A 24849-nucleotide genomic window follows, 5' to 3' on the forward strand; every position below is an offset into this window, starting at 1 on the left:
ATGGACGACAGCAGTGACAATATTTGCTGCAACCGGGCCCTCCTGGGCGACCACCCAGAGCTGGGCTTGGAGCCGAAGGAGGGATGGGCAAGCTGTGCTGCTCCCAGCTCCAGTTGGCCCCTTCCCATTAACATTACAGGAGTGCAGTTGCGTGGTGTTTGAAAAAGCATCCCTAGTTCCACGAAATGATTTACAGGACACCAGACTCTGCATTTCAGAGGTCTCCGGTGTACCATAAAAAATATATTCTAAAGGAACAATCTTTATCTGAGCTGAAGCTGCAGTGAAGGAAGCTCACGTCCAGCTGAGAGCAGCCGTGAGCTTCTGTTCACTCAGGGAAAAGTCTGTGTTCATGTTATTGGAGCAACATTTTTTTCTCTCTTTGGCACTAGGTATCTAGTTAATATTTAGACACTATATACATTTTCTTTCAACTGTTGTCCCCGTTATGTGATCAAACAAAACCGGAGATGCCAAGCACATCAGCCCTGTAGGTGAAAGCAGACCCTCCAGGCACCCAGCTGTGGCTAGCAGGGTAAACAGGACTCACTGGAGCCAGCCTCTGGGAAAGACTGGCGCCAGGTGCGTGCAGGGCCAGCCCCTGCCCCCAGGAAGCAGAGTTCGCTGGAGTGCCTCAGTTGACCGCTCTGCCTCTTCCTGCCATTCCAGCCTCGCGTTTCCTCTACCTCCCTGAGCAAAAGGAAACAGGAAGCAAAGTCTAGTCTTGAATGTTCCAAAGCCTTATGATGTTTACCATTCCCCCCAGGAGAGGGAGGTGAGGGCCGGAAATCTCTCTGCAAAGAAGATACCTTTTTTTTTTTAATTCAATGAAGTGACGCACAGACACAGCAACACAACTTCTCTCTGCTTATAAGTTGTTAAGAGCGATGATAGTCTATTTTAGTCCAGGGAAATCCGAACTCCTTTAGCCGCAATGGCCCCCAAGGGGCGCATGTGCATGTGTGGTTCAGGGTGTCCAGGAGGAGACAGCCTCTCCTTTTGGAGCAAAAAGCATAGTCAACCGGTGGCGGGACAGAGGCAAAAGCTCTAGGGCAAGGAAATCTGGGGGTTTGTGTCAAAGCTCCACCAATCAGGAGCTTCAAGCTAAGATGGGGAGGCTGGAAAGATGGAAGTTGGCATGGGAATCCTGGTATGGACAAGAAATTCCTCCTGGGTCAAAGGCAGGAGGATGTCCAGGAAGGGAGAAGGGCGGGTCATGGATGGACCGAGTTTGCTTGGAGTCCCATGAGAAAAGGGGAAGCGAGAGCTCACCACCTTGTGGCCCCCAGCTTCCTGGTCTGCGGCTCTGGCGGCAGGTGTGGGGCTCTAGTCTCTGAAAGTATTGGGAGAGGGAAGGAGAAACTGGCGTCCCAGGCTCCCAGGGGAGGGGAAGCACGCGGGGTTGGGCGGCAAACCCCTCCAGCGTGAATGCGTTGCGGGGCGGGGGGCGGGGGGGGGGGCACGATCTCCGCTTTGCCAGGTGCCCCAGCCCTAGCGCACGCCTCCGTTCCGCGTCCCAGTCCGCAGGCGCGCGCGAGGCGCACTCACCCTTCCCTTGGCGACGCGCGGGGCGCGGCGCGCGCACGGGCCCCTCCGCCTCCCCTCCGCGCCTCTCCTCTCTTCCGGCCGAAAGTTAGCAGCGGGGAAGGAACTCGGGGCTGCAACAGCGCGCGGCGGCAGAGGCTGAAGCGGGAGCCGCGGCGGAGCCGGGAAGCGGGGGCGCTGCAGACGGAACAGGTGCAGCCGGCGGGTCAGTGAGCCCCCCCTCGTGGGTGGTGTAGGGCCACCCGGACTCCGCGGGAAGAGTGGGGAGTGGGGCCATGCAGCCGGGCTCTCCCCTGGCGCAGCGGGACAGCGGCCAGGGCCGGGGGTGCAGCGGCGTCGCTTCACGCAGCCGGGGCGCCTGGGCGGCGGCGGCGGCGGCTGAAACTATGTCCGGGCGGCGCCGGGGGCTGCCGCCGCTGCCGCGAGCCGGGAGCCGCGGTGGCCCAGTGGCCCGCACCACCTCCGCCTCCGCCTCCGCCTCCGCCTCCAACTCTCACCGCGCCGCTGCCGCCCGGCGCCTCTGCTAAGTGGCCGCCGGCGAGCAAGTTGCTTTTTCTGTGCACCTTGTCCCTGTCCGTCACCTACCTGTGCTACAGCCTCCTGGGCGGCTCGGGCTCCCTGCAATTCACCCTGGCGCTGCAGGAGCCGCCGCGCGCCGCCGCCGAGCCCCCGCCGAGCCCGCCGCCACCCTCTCTGCTGCCGCCCCCCGTGCGCCTCGGCACCCCCTCGCAGCCGCCCGCGCCGACGCCGGACAACTCGAGCCGCGGGGAGCCCCCGGAGCCCTCCGAGCAGCCCGCTGCCCCCGGGGCCGACGGCTGGGTGTTGGCAATCGGCGGCGGGGGCGCTCGGGACACCTGGCTCCGGACCCTGCTGGCCCCTGGCGAGATGATCACTGCGCCGAGCGCGCTGCTGGAGTGTGAAGCGCAGGAGACCAGCACCACCGACGAGGAGCTCGCAGGCCTGAGAGCGGCCAACGGGAGCATCGAGAGGCACGGCGCCCTCAGCATCCCCGACTATGGGGAGAAGAAGCTGCCACGCGCTCGTCATCGGGGTCAAGAAAGGAGGCACCCGCGAGCTGCTGGAGGCGATCCGAGTCCACCCGGACGTGCGGGCCTGCGGGCCGTGGGCATAGAGCCACACTTCTTCGACAGGAACTACGAAAAGGGGCTGGAGTGGTACAGGTAGGACTCTGGGCTTGGCGCAGGGGATAGATGGGTGGGGAAGACCCAGAGGGAAAGCTGCGGCTTCCCACGCCCTTCGATATCCAGGCATCTCCCCGAGAGCCCTTCGCCCCACGAGGGCTCTGCGGACCCTGGCGGGCCTGGTCGGGGGAGCGCGGAGAGGACTGGAGGCTGGCCAGGGATCACTGTATTTCAGGGTTAGGGGAGCTGGTGTCACACTGCCCTGCCTGCCTCAGGCTCCTCACCCAGGGAGGTGCTTTCTGAAGCTACCTAGCTCCACGCCTGGGAATCCCCAGCCCAGGTGCCCGCGGGGTGTTTCCCAGCCCGGGCTCTTGTGGGGCTCTGCGCTGCTGCGTTGGGGACGCTAAGGCATGAAGCAGGATAGCTAGATTGACTGAAGGGCTTTGAGATCTCCTGGAATCTCTCAAAATCGCCCTCAAACGTATTTGCGTCTCTGGAATCCGACTTTAGTATTTTCAGGTTAGAGCAAAATGAACAGGGAACAGTTAAAAAGATGATGCTGGCGAGTTTTGGCTTGCTAGAAAAGACTGAGGATGTTCCCCATCTCCAGCAACCCTGGGTTGCTTTGGCATCAGGAGCATCAAGGTCTGCACGACAGTCGGTGCCCTAAGAGTTTTTACATCCTGCACCCCTGCCCTTTCTAGCCGTCGCCTCCTTGGCAACAGATTAGAGCTTCTGTCTTGTGAGATGTTCATCTCCCTTGTCTTCCACCGTCTCCCAGCGGTGAGGGAAAGGAGAGGAGAGTAGAAAGTTAAGTGCAGGTAAAATAACTTAGTGATCCGGCTTTCTGGCCCGCCGTAACATTTAAAAAACACTGGAGCAGTTGCCCAAAAGGCAAATCTCCTTTACTCCCCCCCCCCCCTTTTTATCTCTTTCTGAAAAACATCTGGATGGCTGGTCCCATCTCTGTTGCGTCTCAGTAATTAATTGGAATTGTCAGACAAACACAGGCTTTGTCAGCTAAAGTGGTATTATCATCTTCACAAGGCCAATAGGTAAAATAAGGATTGTTTCCTGACGAGTTGCCTTGCTGTTGAAGAGATGTGCTTTCTAAGTTTAAATTGCAGCCTGCGACAGTTTTAGAAATAACCTGACTTCAGAAATATATAGTAAATGTGTATTATATAATAATATATATTGCTATATGTGTGTATTATATAACATCTATTATATATGAATATATAATATGTATTGATTGATTTCTTCCGCTTTAGAAAATACGCCTTATGCTTTCAAAGCTTGAGAAAAAGTAGACTTAGGCATAAACATTCCAGCAGGTTAAATGGAAACAGCAAACGTGTCTGTTAATGTCTCGTCTGTTTCAACAGACGAGTTGCAACATTTTAGGAGGCTTCAAACAGCCCCTTCCTATCAAAACAGAAACCAGTCAATGCCTGCTTGAACTGGAAAATCAGTATTTATAACATTGCAAGTCATGGCTTCGAGTTTGCGATTATAATTAAAAAGGTGTCAGGATGATTAATGCAACAACAGCAAACCAGAGAAGGAAGGGGATGTTTGGGAAGGTTTCGGTTGTTTAATTGTTGGTTGTAGGAATGTTCTGATTTCTGCTGTGGGGCAGCTTCAGCCCTATGAGGGTCACTGTGGTCTTTTCCAGTTCTAATTTTAAAGCTGTGTATCTTGTGAGAAGTGTCAGATGCCATTTGGGGGAAAGGAAGGCTTGAAGATCAGATCTTTCCAACGTGTGTTGTGTTGCTTTGTGGCAGCTGGAAATAGAGATGGGGGTGTTTGACTCAGGTGACTTAAAATAATGTTGATGACGTGTGCGTGGTGGAGTGTGTGTCAGGAAGTCCCATCGTAGGGTCCGGAGAATTTTCTGAATGAAAGGATAGAAGATGCCAGATTTTCTCATGTTGTTTTACACTGTGGCTGGGAAAGGAAGGTATGAACCGGCCTCGCTGTCATGACATGGCTGCTGAAGATGTCATTCCAGCTCGGTGGTACTCTCAGCCATCACTTGTGGTATTTGGGCCTTGTGGTATTGGGTGTCAGTATTTGGTAGCCACCTGTAGAACTGTTCCACTGGAGAGGTGTGGACAGAACTGGATCCTCTTGTTCCTCACTTCAGAGGACCATGCGGTGTCTCTGTGTCCTCGATCTGCTACGCCAGTGACTTGCCTGTGGGAGACCCTTATGCTCAGTGGTGCCGATTGGAAGTGCGGGAGGAGAATCTGTCTAACACAGAGGTAATCATTAGCCACCCAAACCTGGCTGTTGAGAAGACTCCCAGAAACCCGTTGGACCTGCAGGAGCCAAGTGGGCTGGCACTGGCCTTGGACCGCTCTCCAGCCTTATGAGGGACAGCAGTGCTTTGAGGACATTTGTGGGAATTTTACTTGCTGCACCTCTTCAGGCTCCTCTCTCTCCCATGTAGGAAGAGGGGATGACAACCTCACTCTATTGTGGAAAAGGAAACAGTGGCATTGATTCAAACCAGTAACAGAAACTCTTCCTCTTGGTTCCCTGGTGCAACTGCGTCTTTTCAGTGGTGGCATCACTACTTAAATGGTTATACCACGTATTCTGCCTGAAATCTTACTCTACTGTTTAACTGGTTAGAGATCCACAGGTTAATTAAAGGCTTTGATTTCCCCCCATATATTTATTTTGTTTTTGTTTTTCTTTTCAGTGTGTTTCCCAATAGCCTACTAATTCTGCTAGTGTTTCTGTTCTGGTTGTGTTTTCAGCAAGAGGGAGAGCGAGAAGAAATTGGGGCTGCTCTCGGCACAGCTGGCTTGGGGTTTCCTCATATCCAACTAGGCAGCCCTAGCAGTTTTATTTCTGGTGTCACTCCAGCTGTGTCTAAATCTGGGTTTTGCTTTCTTCTGTGCTGTTGATCTAACGTGAGTCAAAGACACATCTGAGTTGAGAACATGTGCATTGGATTTTCAGGGCAGGATGGACTGATGGATTAGGATGTGTGTGTTAAAGCTATGGAGAAGCAAGCCTCAGTTGGTGGATGGACAGAGGCCAGTGATTAATAAGTGGGAGTAGATTAAACCCTCTATTCCTTCCTCTGTCCACCCCCCAAATAAAAGGGTAAAGCCAGAACACACCTTTCAGTATGAGCTGATACACTCTGGCTGGGCAGAGACCTGAACTCTCCTAAGGGATGGGACCTTGTGGCAGGCCAACTGGCTGCCACGGCAGAACTCATCAAAGTGACAGAGACGACTCGAGCTGTGGCCTCCCTCGTGGTTTACAGACTGAACAGTAACCGTGACCACTTTGCTCTGGGAGCCACTCAGCTCCAGGGTGCTGAGAAGGGACCCTCCACGGTTTCCAGTTGTCTGCAGTGGTAGCAATTAATAGGCAGGTCCCGTTGGCTGGGGGAAAATAACTCAGGAAAACAGCTTCAGTCATGCTCATGCCACACAGAGGAAAGTGGTCAGCACCATTATTCGCATGTGGTATTTGGAGAGAATGAAAGAGGACAATGGAAAGGCGCTGGCATTGATTGAATGCCTGTGATTGTGGTGGTTGGTGCTTCACAGACATGTTATCACATCGGGGTGTCATGATGAGGCTGTGAGTTAAACAGCAACATTCCTGGTTTACACTCCAGGTGGCTTCCGGAGGGTGAACCACTTGCTGAAGGTTGCTCAGCTGGTCAGTGGTTGAGTTGACCACATCTGTCCAATTTCACAGTGCTGGTTTCTTTCCCTGTACCACGCTGCCGCACAGAAAGTACTAGAATGTGTTTTCCTTCTTTCATTCAACAAACACTTAATAACGTTTACCGTGTGCCCAGTAGTGTTTTAGGTACTGGGGATAAAGTGGAGAAGAAGACAGAGGGAGGACCTGTTCTCGTGGAAATGGCATCTTTTAGTAGGGCGTTAGGGGAGACAGCAAACAAACGAGTCATTCTTTTAACCTTTTTAATGTGGCTGTGGAAAACTTAAAATGACGCTTGTGACTCCCATTGCATTTCCACTGGGCAGGGCTCCTGTAGAGCAGTGCTTTTTAAACTTGAAATGCACATGGATCACCTGGGGTGTTGTTAACATGCAGATTCTGATTCAGCAGGTCTGGGGAGGGGCCTCAGACTCTGCATTTCTAACTTCCCAGTTGATGCTGATGCTGCTGATCCCTGAACCTCACTTTGAGAAGCAGGAGTCTAGAGAGTAATTGGGGTGTGTGTGTGTGCATGCACAGATGTTATTTTAAGTCAAATGGTTAGGGGAAACCTCTCTGTGGAGGGGATGTAAATGAAGTGAAAGAGTAAGATCCTTCCATGTGGAGATCTAGGTGGAGAGGTTTCCAATAGAGGGAACAGCAGGTACAAAGGCCCTGAGGTGGAAACAGCCCTTATGGCCTTACAGAGTGTTCTTTCATTACTTCAAAAGCAAGGTGTTTGTAGCTGGACAAAATTGGGTTTTGCAACTTACTAGTTAGATGGTCTTGGTTGGATAACTGATTTAACATCACTCATTTTCAGTTTGTTTATCTGAGAATAATTCCTTCCTTGCAGGATTGTTGAGAGGAATAAATGAAATAATAAAAGTGAATGTATTTTCTAAGCAAAAAGTGAGTATCCTAGACCAAAAATCCAAATGGACTCAACTGCTGGGTTTTTCCATTTCTCAAATCCTTTTGGTCTCATATGCCTTACCTTCTGTCACAGCTGTCTTAATAGTGAGAGAAGAGTCTGTTATTGGGGGTGTTTTTAGGAAAAGTCTAATAATGATTGGCTTTGCAGTCTACATCTGCTTAACCTCTTAAACCAAGGGTCACCAACTCACATGCCTTCTGGGCCCACAGCGATTGTATAAATGAGTGAAATAGACCAGGTGGGGAGAAACTGGGACGCACATGCTCTGTCTAAAGGGGCAGCTACGCTTTTCCACGTGCAAATGTGGCATCAGGGTTATCAGATCTTCCAGTTGGTAAGAGAAACTGGAAATCCAGTTTTTGATGTGAAATTATCTGGTGTTTAATGTTGGCAACAGACGGAAATTTCTTCCGAGCGCAGTGTGGGCCAGCACTGCAGACAAACAAAACCCACCTGTGGGCTGGGTACAGCCAGCCGGCTACCAGTCTGTGGCTCTGGCTTAAACTCATTTCGGAAAGTAACTGGCACACCCGTACCCTTTGTAGTTGTCAGAATTGTGGCTTCTGTGTGCTGTTTTAGGTTAGAGTTTTCCTCCTTTGCAGATTTTGCAAGAGCGTGGGGCAAATACCTGCCAGATACATTGCAACAACAGCAAAAGGAGCTGGGTAGAAAGAGGAACATTGAGGCAGAAAAGGACAATTCCCCCCAAAATTTCCCATTTGTTCCCAATGAACATTTTCCAGAAGTTGAGAAAATTTTCAGCTTTTCACTCATTAATGAGGCAGTCCCCTATTTGATCCATATTGATAAACTATACTTATATAATAGGTTCTGGTCAGGTAGATTGAGTAAGACCTGAGAGTTAGAAAAATTGGGTTCTGGCTTTGCCTTGCCCCATCCTAGTTCTGTTGGGCGTCGGGTTACTTATATTAAATTGTTTCTTTCTCTCCTTTTCTTTTCTTTTCTTTTTTTCTAAATCCCTGTTTCTTTTCTGATGAGGTTGTATTGTCTCCGTAGGGCCCATTCGCCCACTAGAATGCTTTGGTTCTGGAGCAGACATCTGCGTTAGACCCTTCAGAGGAAGCACGAGAGCACTGTAGGAGCAACATTATTTGGAGCCTGTTTTTGTATCTCTGAGTCAGAATCCACTGCATCCTCCTTGTGTGACCTTAGACCAGTTACTTAATATCACCAAGCCTCCAGTTTTTTGTCTGCAGAATGGGCTCAATGTTACTTACTTGCAAGTGATTATGTGAGGGTGAAATGAAGCGGCCCTTAAAAAGTGCCCCCACGCAGAGTGTGTGACATGATGAATTTCTTCTTCTCCTTCTCTCCTCTCTCTCCTAATTTTCCTTTTCCTTTGCTTTTCTCCTTCATTTTCCTTCAATTCCTTCCTTTTATCCTGCCTATCAGTATGGAGGGCCCTACAGAGAAAGCTGTAATGCATTTTTCATTAACAAATCGTCTTTCATTTCAAGATTATGTCTGAATGAGGGATTTCAAACCCTGAAGCGGCTCTTAAGTAGCTCTCCAGAGAATAATCCAAACCAATTCCAGAATTTGGTGTACCGTGACATGAGCCGAAGGAGGAGAAGAGTCTGATTTCCTGGGGTACCTGCAGCCAGCCTTCTCCACTAAGGGGACGGGGTATGGAAGGGAGCAGGCTCTCGGGGCTTTCCTGCTCACATGTTCTTGAGCCCACAGTAGGAATGGAGGCCGCCTGCAGTGGAGAGGGACTGAGGCATTTAGAATGCCGAGGGCATGCTTTGCCTTCCATTTTTCTGCAGAGCTGAAGGCACTGGAGAAGGCAGGACTGTTCTGGCAGACCCCGCCAAACTCCCTACGTTGCGATTTGGCCACTTTCCCTGGAGTTCTCTGGCCATCAGAACATGATTTAATTATTTTAACTTTTGTAAATCATACCAGGCATTTTTAGTTTTAAATTGAGTGAGGAGAGGGGCCTTGAGACTTTAGGTGAATGAGAGATTGCTAGGGTTGTGCGTTAGAGAGTTTTAAAGGTTTTGGGTTTGCATAATGGATGCTATTTCTGAAACTGATTGAACCACCGATCTTTCAAGTCATCTCTTGATTCCATTGGTTTCTGCGGCTCGACAAGCTCCTCTATAACTGTTTTGGGAATTTCAGTCTGAAATTATAATTCACTAAGGGAGCTTTTCAGCCCATCTTGCCATTAATTAAAAGCAAGCGGTTGATGATTTTTTTCTTAACACTCACTAGTTAGGGTTGCCTGCCTTTACTTTTTTTTTTTTTTCAGTCTTTATTTAAGAATGTGTAAAGCATATTTACAGGGAAACAAAGCAACACATCAATTAGGCAATACTTTTTTGGTTGTGAATGATAGAAATTGAGCTTAAATTATTATAAACGAAAAAAGATGCTTTATTGGCTTATGTAATTAGGAAGTCTGTGGGGTAAGTGGCTTCAGGAAAAGCTGAATCCAGGGGCTTGAATGATTTGACAAGGTCTCTGTCTCTTTCCATTCTTTGCCAGGTTTGTCTCTACCTTGCCTCATTCTCAGATAGGTTATCTCACTACATTTTAGGCAAGATGGTAAGCAGGAACCCATACAAACATTATATGTTTATTTAATTCTTTTGGAAGTAATATATATTTTTTAAATTGAGAGATTTATACTTTCCCCCAAATTACAGAATTGTTAAATCTCATTATGGAAGTCTCTAGTGTATTGTTTTTTTCTGCATTGTGTTGAATTGTAAATGCTATTGAAAATTCCAGAAATATAAAATTTTCTAAATTTTATAGTCTCTTTTCTTGGTCTCTTGAAAATTTTCAGCTAGCTCTATTCACGTAAAAATACCCTCAACCAAAAGCAGTAGTAAACCATAGAGAAGGAAATAACTTCTCCATTAAAAAAGGCTCATATGAAATGACCACACATTCAAGCAAAGCTGAGTTCCCGAAGGCCAAGAAGATTCCGTGATGGATTGCCTCTAAAGGAGAAGCGTAGACCCATATTTTCATGAGTACAGTTTTGCTGATCTAAAGATGTATGGGCACACTGAACAAAGTACTTTACTTATAAATGTAAGTTCACATTTGTGATGTCTGATCACTGAGATAATTAATAATGAGGCTACATGAAACTTAGGGTAGATAAGTGATTTGGAAAAAATTTTTCTTAAGAGCTTCTGCAAGAAATTCCTGGAGATGCCTGTGGTCCAGGTTGGGTCATGTGCTCATTCCTAAAGCTGTCGTTGTGTAGTACCCTGATCGGGCCTGGCTGATGTAGCCACCCCTTTGGCCTGGAGTGGTGGGGGGAGTAAGCAACCAGGGCTAATCCCATTGAGACCATAGGGAATAGTTTCCCCATGAAGATGAGGTGTTCGAGGGTTCTGTTGCTAGAAGAAGTGGGGACCAGTCTAGCCACATGTTTATTAAACCTATAAAGATCTACTTGGGACAGGTGTATGATCTCTCTGAGTATTTTAACCCAGAAAGAGGGACAAAGGGTTAATTTTGGGAGGTTCCATGCACTTGTTATTTTAGTTATTCATTCATTTATTTATTCATTAAACATGTATTGACTTTCAACTTTGTGCTGGGGCAGACATGAATCAGTCATGGCCAGTGATCTGAAAGAGCCTGCAGAGTGGAGAAACGGACAAGTGAATGGTTAGCTCACAAAGTAATAAAAGTCCTGACACAGTGGGGTTTATTCCAGGAATGGAAGGATGGTTCAATCTTAGGAAATCTGATCATTTGACTTATAATTTGACTTATTCTTAATACGGGTAAATGAGAAAAATTCTGTGAATTATTTGATGGATGCTAAAAGGCATGTGATTAAATTAGCATCTATTTCTAATTTTTAGAACAACTCCTAATAAAGTGGGATCTTACCCAAAGCCAGCATCATCTTTTTTTTTTTTATTAATGTTATGATAGATTACAACCTTGTGAGATTTCAGTTGTACGTTATTGTTAGTCATGTTGTGGGTACACCTCTTCCCCCTTTGTGCCCTCCCCCCACCCCCCCTTTTCCCTGGTAACCACCGATCACATCTCCTTGTCAATATGTTAACTTCCACCTATGAGTGGAGTCATATAGAGTTCATCTAAGCCAGCATCATCTTTAATGGTGTAATACTAGAAACATTCCCATTAAATCCAGAGCAAGACTAGAATGCCCATTATCATCACTATTATTTACCATTGCTCAGTAATTAATAGATGATGCAGTTAGATACAAAAAAGAATAAGAAAGGGGGAGGTAGAATTATCACCATTTGCCAGTAATTTCATTTCTTTTGGAAAATCTAAGATAACCAATCCCCCCATGAATCTATTAGAAACAATAATAGGGTTCATTAAGGGCACTGATGAGGAAATTACTATGCAAAATCTGTAGTTTTCCTACATGCCTACCCCAACCGTTTTGAAAATATAATGAGAGAAAATATTCTATTTATAGAACCAGCCAACCAAACAGAATAACTTGAAATATATTTAGCAAAAGTTGCAAGGGACTTGTAAGAACCAAATTTTAGTACTTTATGGAGGGCCATCAAAGAAAGAGGAGTAAATGGAAAGTGACCTCTTTCTCTTGGCTGGCATGTCTTTTTTCCATCCCTCCCCCCCCCCCCATCTTGTCCCTGGCTCTTCCCTCCTCCCTCCCCCCTCCCTCCTCCTTTCATTAGAGTTCTTTGCTGCTAAGTTGAGGGTGTGTTTGAGAGTGGTCTGAAAGTATTGGTTATATGAACGTGGCGAAAATGTTATACTTCATGTATAAAATTCCCTTACTTTCCACATTACGGAGAAGATGGTAAGACAGCTGTTACTGTTTAGATTCATAAACAGTGGGGTGGGTGCTGATTGTTTTCTATCCCAATTCAGGGGTGGTAGGACTGTGCCAAGGTGTGGATTAATAGTTGAATTGGTGTAAATCAGTAAATTTACATGCACTCCTGTTGTTGCAAAGCAAAAGTCCAGTCAGGGACAAGTGATGGTTATTCTCAATGGGACAGGGAGATGACGGTGTAGATGGGAAAGAATAATGGTGGCGGTGGTAGTGACAGCAGTGGTGATAGACACATATTGTATTCCTGTGCGTGTGCCAGGCTCTGCTCCAAGCAGTGGAGTCATTCAGTCTTCAGAGGACCTGGCGAGATAGGCGCTGTGATTTTACAGGCGAGGGAGCTGAGGCACAGAGAGGTCAAGTAACTCACTCGAAATGTGGAGTTGGCATTCAGACCCAGGTGTTTGGCCACAAACATGCAGCATTTCCTTTTATTTGTTTCAAATCTCTTTCCCACTGGAGGTGGTGTCTTCCAGCATCACGGGAGTGAATAATCATTGCTGGCGTTCCCTTCTAGGAGCTTGTGATTTTCTGCATGCAGATGGACTGCTTGCCTACCAGATGGGCTAATTGAGGCGGTCTCGGCCCAGCAGCAAACTGTGGCAGTGGCTTCCATTCTGGGACCAGGCTCATTCCCACTGTTCCCTTCTCCTGAAATACTCGGCCCCAGATCCTTAAACTACCCTTGGCTCCTTATCTGTCCTTCAGGTGTCGGCTCAAATTTCAGCTCCTGGAAAATACCTCTCCCAGTTACCTAATTTAAAGACCCTTTTCCACGTCTGAGCTTGTGACGCTGTTTTATTTTCTTCAGAGCATTTACTGCTTTCCAAAATCATGCTACTTAGTTACTTCTTCCTCACCAGAAGGCAGATTACATGAGAGTGGGGGTCTTGTCCATCTCGTTCCTTGCCGGTGCCCAGAACAGTGCTTAGCACCCAGCAGGCACTCCGTCATGGTAGTTTATTAATCACTAATTCTGAATCAATGAATTAATGAATGGAAGGAGGGCCTGCTGTGTGCTAACTTTTCTTGCAAAACTCCAGGCTTCTGAAAAGAAATGACACTCAACGTTTCTTGGGAACTCTGGCTAAGAATTGTTGTCAGCTCTTTCACGTCCTATTTTTGCAAGACTATTTTGGGTACAAGAAAGAGAAACCCACTCAAACAAACCATGTGGGCTCAGCAGTCTCCCACAAGCTGCCTACCACACAGGACATCACCTCCTTTATTCCTCACTGCAGCCTCGTGAAGTCGAGACTTTCTCATCCCAGTGTTACACAGAAAGTGAATGTGACCTGGAAGGGCGGGCAGGAGTCCCAGGGTCACACAGCAGGCTGGCACAAGCCAGGTGTCTTCACTGTAACGTGGCTTTTGGTTCCTGGCCTTTGTTGCTGATGCTGCCGAAGTTTTAGAAGAGTTCAATTACTCCCGATAGACCGTTATGCTCTAAGAGTGGATTATGTTTCTCTAAATGCGTTATCGAAATTACATAGTTGGCATTTAACAATCAAAACATTACGCTGAAGTCCGTGTTTGATATGTCACTCACTGTAGGTACAGGGGCACCCTTCCCGGTGCCTCCTGGCTGAGCCTTCTGCAGGGGGCTGGAGGGTTGGGAGTCGCTGGAGCTGAGGAAGTATTTGAGCCTAACTGCCTGAGCGCCTCTGTCACAGGGCAGTTGGACTGTTTGGAGCCATGTTGTGTTTTGAAAGAAAAAGCTGAACCTGAAGTCAGAATTAAGGCTTTGAGTCTGAGTTCTGTGTCTACCTTGCCTTGTGCACATAGGTAAGTGTTCAGCCTTTGAGCTTCTGTTTTCTTATCTCTCAAACGGGAGTACCAGTCTCTAATAATTCCGTGGTGCTTTTGCAAGGATAGAATGATGATGCTGTGCTGGGATCTGCTTTGTCTACGTCTGTTAGTTGTTATTAATCCATGCACGTTTTCGTGAATTCCCCCAGGTAACTGGTTTTCTGGAATATTGCCCTCCAGGGAGTACCTGAAATACAGGACGAGCATTCTTATCATAAAGTTAGATTAAGAAGTTTAATTTACAGAAACTATTATACACCATGGATATCAAACATCGTGAGGGCAGACTGCATAAAGATCCTGGAATTCTGGAGAACCTCTGTCTGCATAACTCTTTCACCCAGCTCAGGACCACTGATGCGTCATTCTTTTGTACTGAAAACGTAAAGAGCGGTGGGGTTTCTCATGTATGCCTCCAAAAAGAAATTCTTATTTTAAACAGTGCAAGATGTATTTTAGATCCTGTCTATCTTTCCATTGTCTGTGGCCGTGGGTCCTCTGATTCTCTCAGAAGGAGGACGGATGCAGGAACCGTGCATTGCACAATTTTCAGGACAGATTTCATTTCCAATGCTCACGTTCGCCGTAGGCTCACTTAGATTTCTTATTGGTACCTTTACTTTTGAGTTGGAGGGTACCATCTATGTAAGAACACGTACATACCACGGTTAGAGCAATCCTACCTTCCCTTCAGTTTGCAGAAATCTCAGCTGTCTAGCAAAAAGGCATATGCAAATTGTTTTATTTTCAATGGCTAAAGATTGGAAACCGCCTCAGTATATATCAGTATGAGACTGGTTAAATAAATTATGGCATGTCCACAGAAGGGCTGCAATGCACTGTTCCAAAGAATGGGACAGCACTGTGCTGATAGACATGAAGCGATCTCCGGGGTCCATTGTGGATGACAAAACCAGGGCGCAGAGCAGAGAGTGGTGTAAATCCTTTACACCGTGAACTTCTCTTTTTAAAAAATCATATGAGTGTATTTCTTCAATTGAAAATAGGTAATGGAGGGGCCGGCTCCGTGGCCGACTGGTTAAATTCCTGTGCTCCGCTTCAGCAGCCCGGGTTTTCGCCAGTGTGGATCCCGGGCGCAGACACGGCACCGTTGATCAAGCCGTGCTGAGACGGTGTCGCACGTAGCAGGACTAGAGGGACCTACAGCTAGAATATACAACTATGTACTGGGGGTCTTTGGGGAGAGGAAGAAGAGAAAAAACAAGATTGGCAACAGATGTTAGCTCAGGTGCCAAGCTTTAGAAAAAAAAGTAAAAAAATAAAACTAGGTAATGGAAAAGAGTGAAGATTTGTAAGCGTCTAAGATATTTTAGCAAAAACGTCCACCAGGAAAACTCGGTTGTCTAATGTTGATAGTGTATTGGTTTTGCTTGAGAATTGCGTGCTGAGCTCTCCCAGGGTGGAGGGAACCCTTGGGGATCAAATAGGCACTTGGAAAGAGTTCACCTCTGAGAATGTCCACTTCCGCCCAGTCTACACCTAGGGAGGACCTGCGTCATTCAGTCATACTTAACCCATTTAGAGGCAGCCTCTTTAAAGCTGAGTTATGCCAGTCGGTACATCTCATGACTAGAATTATGATCGGCTTCTAGGGTTGCTGATCATTCAAGTGTTTTATGGAAGACTAAAACTGGGGAAAAACACATGCACACTCTCACACACCCGTGCACGCACTTTAAAATGATAAAGTCAGTATTTATGACTTCAACATTATGGACCTCGTGGAAGAGCTGGGGTGGGCTTGAAGAGAGGGGGTTTGGCTCAGCGTGGAGACCCTGGAAATGTGTATTAGACACTTCACAGCACTTGTCACCTGTATTTAATCCTACTCTTCTATTCTGATTGGATTTTCGGTAGGTTTATGTTCAGGTTTTAGCGTCATTCTGACCCAGGCTCAAATCTCAGATCTGCTAAATCCTAACTCTGTGACCTTGGGCTAATTGCTTGGCTTCTCTGAACTTTATTTTGTGATCTTGCAAAGTAGACAGTGTAATACCTTTACTATAAGGCTGTTGATTGGGTTAAGGGAGATGAATTATACAAAGTGCCTAGCCTCATGGCAGCCCCTGGTAGATACTGATTAATTGATAAGTGTGTCTCGTTATGATGATGTTCTGGGAAGAGAGGCCTTCTGTTAGGAAGGTGTTAGTGGGAATTAAAGAAGATCTCTGCAAGGCTGAGAGGGCCAGAGCAACAACACTTTCAGGAACAAGGAATCAGAGACCCAGTGGGGGAAGCAGCTGTACAAACCAAGATTCCAGAAGAATTTCTCACATCTGTTTCTCAGTAATGATAATTAAATTTAAAATCCTTGAAATGTCCTATGGAGTTTGGGAGGGCATCAAGGAAGAATCTGGAGAGATGGGGCCCCACTGAGGAGCCAGGCTGGGAGCAGCAAATCAAGGAATTCAGTGGGGACAATAGGAGTTCCTTTCTGGGATCTCCCTGAAAAAGTATCGGGACACAGTACTTGGAAAATGACCCCATACATCTAATGGTGTGAAAATCCTGTGGTTTCTTTTATTGGGCACAACTTCTGTACGTATGCATATCAGCCCTCCCAAATCCCAGGCTTCCTATACGCTTCATAGCACACCTGCCTCATTCTGATCCAGGAGATGCAGAAGGCATGGAACACATTCAGCTTCCCTCATGGTGCCAGGAGTCCCATCCCATCCTCGTTTGATGAGGTGTAGTTCGGTTTAACAACACCACCCGGGCAGACAGGGAAGCGATAGAGAGGAAGTTCCTTTCTGGGATTTCAAACCCAAAGACAGATTTCCAAGTACAAATTAGGGATATCTCGTATTGTAAGAGACTTGAGGCTTCAGATTCTCACTCATCTCCTTTCCCTTCCTGTTGTCATGGGGACTTCTTTTCCCTGAGTGATTACATCTTGCACTTTTTGTATTGCTTCGGGACCATCGAGTCTCACGTGGGACATTTTTCACCGCTCGTGGTGTAATACACAGAGGTAATTTCTTTCAAATCATCTTTGCTTGAAGTGGTTTTCAATGACTTCAGAAGAGTCAGAGAATGAATGGAGGACCGACTTTCGAGCCTCGGGTCCAGGCATGGAGCATCTCCCCTCAGCCTTGCCAGAGTGTTAAATGTGGGCTGTTCAGTTGCACTGATGGCACAGAAATAGACAGCTATCCATTTTATTCTCTTGTTTGACCATGAAAGAAAACATTATGTAATGCTATGATCTGTTTAAGTCTCTTCCAGATCACTTTTGAATGTTTTATTTTATTTCTGAAATGGAATGTTGGGATGTTTTCATCAGAAGGGAATAGCTATTATTTCTCCAAGGTGGAGGTTAGTTGTTGCACTGGGGAAACGGTTAGACAAAGCAATCTCGAGGACAGGGTGGTGGAGTCTAAAATTATGCCCTGTGTGTTGCACAGGCAGCCTCTAATAGTTATCTATTTTCAGTGTTTTTCAAGGCTCTTGCATACGTGGTGTTTTCTTTCCTCTTGTTACTTTGAGCTCAAACAGTGAGAAATTTGACACTAGAACACTTTCTTGGGTTCTTTGCTTCTTGTTTCATTTTATTCCTATTCTTTCCTTTCCCTCTCTTCCTCTTTCCTTCTTCCAGTCCCCCCTTCATCCCTCCCTCCCTCCCTTTCCCCTCCTCCATTCCTCTCAGGATGGGGCCTCCAAAACCAGCTTCAGGTTCAGTAATTCACTAGAAGGACTCACAGAACTCAGAAAGGCTGTTATAGTTATGGTTTATTACAGTGAAAGGATGCACACTAAAATCAGCAAAGGAAGAGGACACGCTGGCCAGAGGCCAGGAGAAACCAGACCCGAGCTTCCAGTTGTGCCATCCCAGTGGAGTGGCACAGACAGTGCTAATTCTCCCAGCAGTGGTGTGTGACAAACGTGCTGAGTGTTGCCAATCAGGGAAGCTCTCTGAGGCTTGGAGTCCAGGAATTGTGTTGAAGGTCACTTGTGTAGGCCTGGAGTGCCCACATGACTGACCTTAGCCACTCGGACTCCAGGTCCTCCACCCTCCAGAGGTCAAGCTGATATGGGCTGGCCCAGGGTCCCAGGAAAACAGAAACAGCTTCTCATTGTCAAACACATTGTTTGCATAAACTATTTGGTGCGGTCCAGTGTCCCAGTATACAGAGACACTCTTATCAGGCAGCATATTCCAAGGGCTCAGAGGTTATGTTCCAGCACATGGTCAAGGGCCAGTCCTTTCTTTGGAATGTGCAGGGTTTGGGCACCCCACGCCTGCTGAGCAGACCCTTTAACGTGTGCTGCCATCCCAACACGACTCGAGGTCAGGCAAGTCCAAGCTGCTGGGAACGTAAAGATGCTTCCTTGTATTATATGCAAATCTGAGAACTTCCTTGGGACTAATAGAAGATTTACTCTTCTCTCTTGGCCGTCCCACAGTGAGTAAACAATGTTTTTAGGACCTACTTTGGAGGGAGAAACCTTTTCATAATGTTTCAAAGGAGCAGGGAGTGTAATCATTTTGCTGCACTTCCAATTGGCCTCTCCTGATCCAAGATTGGGATAGAGAAACGTCACAGAATCCTTAAGCGATGTGACTAGAGATGGCCTGCCTTCTCTCGGAATCCAGGGAACATTTCAGTCACAGCAACTGGATCAGGCTTTCCGTTTTTCAAACTTATGTCTTTCAAACAAATATTGTAGTTTCCCCCCTCCTTTGGTCTTCCTCTCACTCCTCTCCCTGCCCTCCCAAACCCTGGGGACCAGGTGAGCATCAGGAAAAATTGCCAAGTGGGCCGCGCTTTTTGGAGGCGCTTTACTTCGGCTACCTTTTTACATTGTATGAGTCCTTTCGACACATGTCTGCTCAAATCAATTGATATTCTCATCCCGACCGACTCATTTGATGAGCCACATTGATATGCCATCTCTTAGGCTGACCCTTGTAACTCTGCCACCAAACCATAGGAAATGCATGATTATTTTCATGCTAACAAGCCCCGGAGAGCAACAGGTGTTTCCTTTTCTAGCTTTTCACAGTGACACCCATTGACCTTCAGCTGACATTCTGGGTGTCACAAAGGATGGTCAGAACCTGGGTGATCCCATAGATCTCTTGACACCCTGAAGAAGCCTCAAGAAATGGCTTTGCCAGTAGTCTTGTGCAGTCTCAACCGATCTAACAATAACAACAACAAAACCTCAAAGGCACCCCCCTGCTTGAGTGGGATCAGTTAGATTTCTGGAGGGAGGCAGTGTAGCTGGGTTATCAGAAGCCGTGTGTTTTAATTGTTGGTCTTGCTCCTGCTCCTTTCTAGCTGTGAGACCTTGGGCCTGTCATCTACCCTCTCAGGCTTTCCGTTTTCTCATCAGTGACACGAGGGTAGCAATAGTACCTACTTCCTGGCATAGTGATGCTGATTAGGAGGATAGAGCATGTAAGGCTTTTAGCAAGGTGGTTAGCACACGGGAAACAGCCATACAATGGCAGCGTTATTGTTGGCAACATTCGTAGTAATAATAAAAGTAATACATTCTGATGCAGCCGTGGATCACCACACCTACCTTGTAAATTTATGGGTGAAAGGTGCCTTCCCAATAGATGGTCTCTGAGATCCATCCCATGTAGGGAATTTCTAGAACCTTCTACCTCAGCTTCCTCTTCCTCTAGGATATGGGGAAATGGAGATAGTGGATGACGTTTTTTAGAGTTTATCAAGATGGAAGCACTGCATCTTATTATTAAAAAAAAAATGGTGATGTGAGATACACTTTTTTTATCTTTGGTGGTTCTTATTATTTTTGAGGAAGATTGGCCCTGAGCTAACATCCGTGTCCGCCTTCCTCTACTTTATACGTGGGATGCCTGCCACCGCAGGGCCTGGCAAACGGTGTGTAGGTCTGTGCCTGGCATCCGAGCTGGTGAGCCCCAGGCTGCCGAAGCAGAATGTGCAAACTTAACCTCTGTGCCACTGGGCTGGCCCCTCTTTGGTTATTATTTAACTGAGTAATCTTGACTCTCTCCATCCTGAACCTGGGTTCTGATAACTGGACTTGTTGGATAGTCTCCTCATCAAGCATCTCGGTGCAGGGTGACAGGGGAGTCACCCGTGTAGTGAACAGGTGAGGGCAGCAGTCTGCGCGTGAGTTAGGCTGGGCTCTTTGAGCTCAGAAGCACTGGGCAGTGGTGTGTAATGGGTTCTTGCAGGTTGCCTAAGTTCTAATCCTAGCTTGGCTGCTTACTGGCTGTGTGACCTTGGACAAATTACTTAACCTTTCTGTGCCTCAGTTTCCTCTTTTTTGAAATCTAGATACTCATAGTACCTATCTCATAGGGTTACCCTGAAGATTGAATGGGTTAAACAAATGTACTGTGCTTAGAATGATAGCTGGCATGTATAATAGATGCTACATGGATGATAGATGATATTATTAAGTGTGTGAAGATTAAGTTCACTCCTACAAAAAAATGTGCTCTCTCTCAAAATTTTTTAAACCGTGGCTCTCTTGGTATGTCTTTATAGATGTTTCTTTACTAAAAGAAAAGACATAGGGCCATGTAATCATAAATGGCAGCCGACATATGGTGCTGGTGCAGGACTGCGATGGGACTGTGGCTGCTGGGAGATTTGGGGCCTCACCCAAAGCTACAGCCCTGATTCCTTTCTAGCCCGTTGCTGCCCTTTGCACTGTGGGCTCAGTGTTGTCAGAGCTTATGTCTTGCAAGAAAAACCAGAGATATGAATTTTTCTATGAAATCTCCCAGGTCTTTTTTTTTTTTTTTTTTTTTGGTGCGGAAGATCAGCCCTGAGCTACCAGCTGTGCCAGTCCTCCTCTATTTTGTATGTGATTCGCTGCCTCAGCATGGCTGATGATTGGTGTAGGTCCGTGCCCAGGATCCAAACCTGTGAACCTGGGCCACTGAAGTGGAGTGTGTGGAACTTTAATCACTGTGCCCCGGAACTGGTCCCCTCCCCATTTTTTAGATTGTTACAAATGTATAAAATCAGAGGATAGGCCAAAGAAACCCATCTGTGCAGGATTCCCAGCCAGCTCTCAGAGGCCTTCCTCCTCGTTTGTTCGAATGAGGACCCAGGCCCTCAGAGGGGCACAGCATGACTGTGAGCGTGTTGGCTTGGGGGAGAGCGAGGACTGGAAACCAGGCCCCTAACTCCCAACCCCAGGGCTGCTTGCCATATAACCATTTACTCAACACATGTGGATTGTGTGCTTCTGTTCCCGGCACTGTATGAGGTACCAGGGTACAGCGGGGCCCAGGAAAGACACAACTCTGCCCTCTGAAGGAATTTACAGTATGGTGGAGCACTCAGCCAGAAGCAAGCGAACCATCCCAGGCCTTTCTGGTTTCCCTAGGAGGCCGCAGCGAGTGTCACGAGCAGACCTGCGTGATCAGGACAGGTGAGGTAGTGAGTTGAGGTGGCCTTTCCCGTGTGACACAGATGTATACCAACAGAAGTCTTTGAGAGAGAGAGAGAGAGAGTGCTAGAAGCTGAAGGGGTCACCTGATGGTGGGGATTTCAGGCTTTGTTATGGGCGGGTGAGGGGGCCAATGGCTACTTTGGCCCAGTGGAATTTTCTTGTGTGTCTTACATCATTGCCCCTGGGACACCCACGCCAGGCTATGGAGGGCTGACCCTACCAAGAGCCTGTCTACAATGCAGTGTGCTTTGCAGATTCTGAACGAGCCGTTGGTTTAGAAAACCCTCAGCAGAGTATTGCAATGAGTGCACTCCCGATGTCCGTGCACTGAAGAACTTGGCCACCAGCCCCTTGAGCTCTTGCAGAAGAAGTCTCATTCCAAGCCTAGATAAGAAGCCAGCATGCTCCACCTGCCCCAACATTTAGGCCATCAGCATTATAGGACATAGTAGTCTATAGTGTTTAGATTAAGTCAGGACTCTGTCTGTTGCAAGTGACATCCCCTTTACCCAGAAAGGAATTTATTTCCTCAACTAAGTGAAAAACCAACATTGTCCAGAGGTTTCAGGCCAAGCTGCACCCAGAGCCTCAAAACCATCAGTGTTCCGTCTCTCTCCAGTTCTTTGCTGTGCTCTCTGTTGGCTTCATTCTCAGGCAGGTGTCCCTTACGTGTGGCTGCCAATAGTTCCAGGCTTACTTCAAAATGGCCTGCTCACAGCAGAGGAAAGGGAACGCTTCTTTCTCAGTAGATTCAGTGGACGTTCCAAGACTGATTCTCATTGGCCCCAGTTGGGCTGCATCCCATAGACCTGGGTCTCCTGCCGCCCCTGGAGCTAGCGTGAAGGCGGCCTGCCCCAAACAACACAGACTAAGAAGAGGGAGGGATGTTCCCAAAGGAAAACTGGGGTATTAATTACTACAAGATGGAAGAATAAAAGTTAGGCAGAGAGGCTCTGATGGGTCAAAGTCTCTGCCTAAGATCTTGGACCAGTTTAATTTCCTTAGTCACTAAGTTCAACTTTGCAGTGCTTCTCACAAAGGCCCCTCCGTCTCTCCTAGTCTAGGCTTTCATCCCTTCGTGCCTCAGAGTTGTCTCCAAATAGGCCTCCTCATGGTGTCTGAGCAGAAGTCAAAAGATATTTTCCAAGGCTGTCATGGTCACAGTTCTCCAGAGAAACAGAAACAATAGGAGACAGAGAGAGAAAGCTAATGACTGATTATAAAGAATTGGCTCATGTGATTATGGAGGCCAGGAAGTCCCACAGGCTGCCATCTGCAAGCTGAAGAACCAGGAAAGCTGATGGTGTAGTTCATTCTGAGCTTGAAGGCCCAAGAACCGGGAGTGCTGCGGTCCGAGGGCAGGAGAAGATGGATGTCCCAGCTCAAGCAGAGAGAGTAAATTTGCCCTTCCTCCATCTTTTTGTTCTATTCAAGCCTTCAACAGATTGGATGAGGCCCACCCACACTGGTGAGGGCAGATCTTCTCTACTCACTCTACTGATTCAAATGCTCATCTCTTCTGGAAACACCATCACAGACTCACCCAGCACTGTTGTACCAGCTATCTGGGCATCCCTTAGCCCAGTCGAGTTGACCCCTAAAATTAACCATCGCAAAGGCATAGTAAGGGAGCTAACTGGAGCGGTGGTCCAGAACAGTGTTAGAAGAGCATGTCGTTGAGGATGTGACCACTCTTGGTCATAATGTCCTTACAGAATGACCTTGGCTCTTTAAATGTTGCGTATGATTCATTTGAAGGGAGAAAAGAAACTGTGCTATATGAAGTCGCCTATTAACATGTATGAGGTAGAATTCATCATATGAATTTTGAGGATGTTGCTGTGAGATTACTTGCTGTACTGCACATATGAGATTCCTAGCACTCACTGGATACTCAGTAAGTGTTCTCAGATTGCCTCGGATCTAGACAGTGCACTCTTGTTTGTGTGATCCCTAGGAATAAAGCATTGCCAGTTAAACCATAACAATCCTTTTGCATTTAGAATTTTCACATTTTGCATTTACTGAAAGAGCCTTCCTATGCTTGGACATTATCTTCTATCACTCTTGTGATTCATGTATTGGAAAAAGTAAATGCAATTAGTTGGTTCATGTATTCCTCAAATTTCCTTTTTGGCGTTCGACTCTCTAAGTCACCCCCAGGTTGCAGTGTCCTTCCCTGGCATGCTCTTCATAGTACTGTTCATAGTTCCATCAAGGCCATTGCTCTTGCAGCATTTTTTGCAGAGTGCTCATTATGGTCCCCGGGATTTTCTTGCAGGCTGTTACTGGTCTTGGTGCACAGGCCCAGGCAGTAACAATATGTCATGATGACTATGAGACACATTTTTATTTCAGACAGGTTGAAATGTGAATAAAAATATTCATTTGAGATTGATGAAATATGGTATCTTGCTCACTTTTCTCTGCTCTCCCATCTTTACTAATAGCAGCACCAGGGCAGCAAACCTTATATTGCTCACTGAATTGTATGTCCTTTCCTGATATGTGCAGAAAGTGTGTGGGTAACTGTGCCTTCTGTCCTCTGCTCATTGTGTCTCCTCCAGAAAATCTTCCCGGCTGGCAGCATGCAAAGTCAGTGTACAACAGCTAAGCATTTATGACTGTCAACTCAGCTCTCCCTCTTTCCCCATCACTCATTGTGTGCCAGACACACTGGCTGTCTCTCTCTGTTAATTGAAAAGCCCACGCTCCGTTCTAACTCAGGGTCATTGTCTTTGTTCTCTCCTTCATCAGTGGTTCTCAACAGGGACAGTTATGGCCCTTCCTCTTGGGAAGTGAGTGGGAGCATTTTCAGCTGCCCCAGTGACTACAGAGGGGAGCTTCCATAGAGATAGGTGGGTGGGGTAAAGAGATACCGAATGTCCTGCAACGCTCAGCACAGACCCACATAAGAAAAAAAACCCACTCCATACGCCAATAGACCCCCTTCAAGAAAACCTGCACCTCCGTGGCTCTTGCCCTTAGCTTTGCCTGGCTGTCTCCCTCTTCTCACTCACTCACAGCATGAATGGTCTCCTCTGGAAGTGTTCAGAGCACAGCCTGCATCCACAGGCTGCACCCCTGCTTCCTGCAGCCCTGGTCACTTTCTATCATGCCACTTCGTTTATTACTGTTGTACACTTGCCACTGCCTGAAGTCACCTTGTTTATCTTCTTACTTCATTATCGTTTGTTTGTGTCCTTCCACTAGTGCATATACTACCAGAGAGCAAGGATCTTGCCTGTTTTGTCTACTGCTGTATCCTCAGCATCCAGGAAAGAACCTTGCACTTGATAAATATTTATTGAATAAATGAATGAACAAATGAAGACTTAGAATTGTCTGCTAGTTATCTGAAGCCTCCAATTAGACGGCAGCTATTTGCATCTGCCCACTTTCCCTGTCTCCTCTTTAGTGAGTGACATGCTTAAAAAAAACACGGAGCAAGCAAC

General features: G+C 47.1%; 1 pseudogene; it reads left to right on the forward strand.

Moving 5' to 3' along the window:
• The window catches only part of LOC138917603 (heparan sulfate glucosamine 3-O-sulfotransferase 4-like), a 145765-nt pseudogene continuing 120916 nt past the window's right edge, over positions 1–24849 (forward strand).

Source organism: Equus caballus, chromosome 14 (genome assembly GCF_041296265.1).
Source record: "Equus caballus isolate H_3958 breed thoroughbred chromosome 14, TB-T2T, whole genome shotgun sequence".
In the NCBI taxonomy this organism is placed as follows: Eukaryota; Metazoa; Chordata; class Mammalia; order Perissodactyla; family Equidae; genus Equus; species Equus caballus.